This window comes from Montipora capricornis, chromosome 12, assembly GCF_036669925.1.
Source record: "Montipora capricornis isolate CH-2021 chromosome 12, ASM3666992v2, whole genome shotgun sequence".
Classification (NCBI taxonomy): domain Eukaryota; kingdom Metazoa; phylum Cnidaria; class Anthozoa; order Scleractinia; family Acroporidae; genus Montipora; species Montipora capricornis.
This window is the reverse complement of record NC_090894.1, coordinates 3,623,669-3,626,168: the sequence shown is the minus strand read 5'-3', so window position 1 is coordinate 3,626,168 and position 2,500 is coordinate 3,623,669. Positions and strand designations below refer to the sequence as shown.

General features: G+C 38.1%; 1 protein-coding gene across 1 annotated transcript in view; it reads left to right on the top strand.

Annotated features, from left to right (window-relative positions):
* LOC138026654 (uncharacterized) overlaps positions 1–2,500 on the top strand; it is a 5,617-nt gene that overhangs the window by 702 nt on the left and 2,415 nt on the right. The gene's annotated exons all lie outside the window — the stretch shown is intronic.

The window sequence follows — 2,500 nt, the reverse complement described above, 5'->3', positions numbered from 1 at the left end:
TATCAAATGGGCTATTTAATTCTGTTTTCCATTGGAAAATAAGCTATGTTTATCGAGTTTCTAATATTATTACTGGGTTGCTAGTATGGCAAACCCAGTCGGAATCTATGTTTCATTTGTTGGTTTTATTTATTTTATTTATTTTTTTTTTCGTGTCGGTAAAAGTCTTGCCTGTCACTCCCCTGCTAAGTAGTGTCTTTGTGCATTGAGCCTTCTGCGCGTATTTTCTTAGGATCGAGAGGGCAGTGGGAAATGCTTAGATTTCTCAGGTGGACACAGTAGAATGATTAACTTAACCGGCCATGGCGTCGAAAGTCATGTAACGCGAATGGCGTTTTAGTGGATCTTTGAACAAAATATACCCTTATGAAGCTCAATAGTCGCAAGTCAATGGGGTACTGAACAAGACAGGTGGTGGAATCTTAAAAGCGACGGGTAATGGACTTCGACAACAATCTGTCGCCAGCCGATCCGTAATCAAAGTGAGCTGTATTTCTAATATTTGCCAAGCCAAGTGTGGTGTTATGTATAACACTTAAACCAAATGGAAAATGCTCTGTTAACATTAAACTAATGGGTTCAATAAAGACAGAGAAGGAATCGAACACCTTCAGTGAATTTGTGATCTCTGTTGTCTGGCTATTTGTATTTATTTTCTACTCAACTCTGCACAGTCTTCGTGTCAAAATAAGGTAAGCGTCTTTCTGTTGTGTTAACTTATTTAAATATAAATATACCATGCGACGTAAACTTGATTTCCACTCTCAAAATTACCTCCAGAACCTACTTTTTGCGTAGAATAAGCTTTTAGAATGGTATTCTTGTCTTCTGTGGTGATACTTGCCGATTCGGGAACATTTTGTGAAAAAATATTTATAACGGGTCACACGTGCAACTTGATCGCCCGAACTTCCCCTATTCTGCATAACATCCACTTGGCCTTTTGGCATCCCATTGGAAAAAACTCGTAAAATATTCGCGGACCGGTCGATTTCTCTGAAATTTGAAAGGATGATTGCTAACGAATATAGAACCAACTATTGCTAACGAATATAGAATTGAGGAGATACGGGATATTTTTTAAAGTAGGAACGCATTGCGTACGTGTGGTAGTGCAGTAACTTGACCGTGTTTTTTCCATAACTGTCAACTGAGATGTGTTTTGTTTTTCCAGGAGATTCAAGTTGTCCTTGCGTAGCATGTGGCTCTAATAGTACACGATATTGTTTGGTATCGTAAATCATTACGGTGCCATGGTAGACATCTTTGCTAGATACCCCCTGAGAAGACATGTGGTTCAGTAAAATACTAAACCCAGGACGATTGAAAAAAATAAAAGGAAATTGAGAAACATTTGACTTCAAGGCTGACATGTTGATCATTTACAACTTCTTTTTCACCACAAGCTTAAGCGTGTACTCTAAGCTTCTGACAGCTTTCCAAGACCAATGTTTCTAAAGTTAAGCCCTTTCTAGCGGGGTTAGTATTTGGATGGGGGACGTCAAAATATGCGTCTTGCTGTCACGAACATACGACCAAAAATTCTATTTTAACGCTCAAAAATGCGAACTAAGCAAGGTACAGATTTTGCTACCCTGTTTTATGCAAAACAAATATTGACGCAAAAGTAAATAAATTTGAATATGCAGTTTTTAAGAAGAGGAGAAGGAACTTTATGGATGTGTCGATCGAGAATAAAACAATTTGCCACATTTCGGGTGATTTAATTCGTTTTTTTAAACTTGACTTCATTTTTTATATTGTTTGGCCGTTGAAAGCTATTTTCTTATTTTCTTTCTACGTCAAAACGGCGAACAAACTGGTTCCCAAGAAATATTGGAGTATTCGTTCTATGCAAAATACGTCTAATGAAGTATTCGTTCTATGCAACATAATGTTCACAGTGGAACACACAAGTAGGAAGCAAGATCTAGAAATAACGTAGAAAATTCTCCTTACCTTTAAAGCTTGCCTTTCTCAAAGAAAAAGCATCTGTCCACTTTATCGAATAGTTTAATACTGAATCAATCATGGCGGGCGAAAAGATCCCACAATAAATTCTTGCTTACATCATCTTCATTGAAATGTGTCACGATGGCTGAGTGAGTGGTTTAACGCGTTACCAAGGTCATTGTGAAGGTACTCTCTCGATTATTGATGTGGTGGCCGATAACTTCGTGTATGTTAACCTTTTTAAAATGGGTGCTTAGACCTAAATACTGTTGAACAATGCTGTTTGAAATGGGTGTTGAGGCTTAAGTAAGCACTATTTCAGATGCTGCTTACACATTGTTCAACAGTACTCATTCGAAATAGTATCTTTAGGGTACTCCATTTTGGTACTCCATAGGGTACTCCATGGAGTAGGGCTCCGCGTTTTGTCCTCTCCCGATTGAGGTCCAGTTAAAAGTTCAAACATTTAAGTACAACGCGTAGAAACTGTATTTCCCTCTTGAATTCAACGTAGACGTAGCTCCACGCTTCATAGAAAAGCGCACGA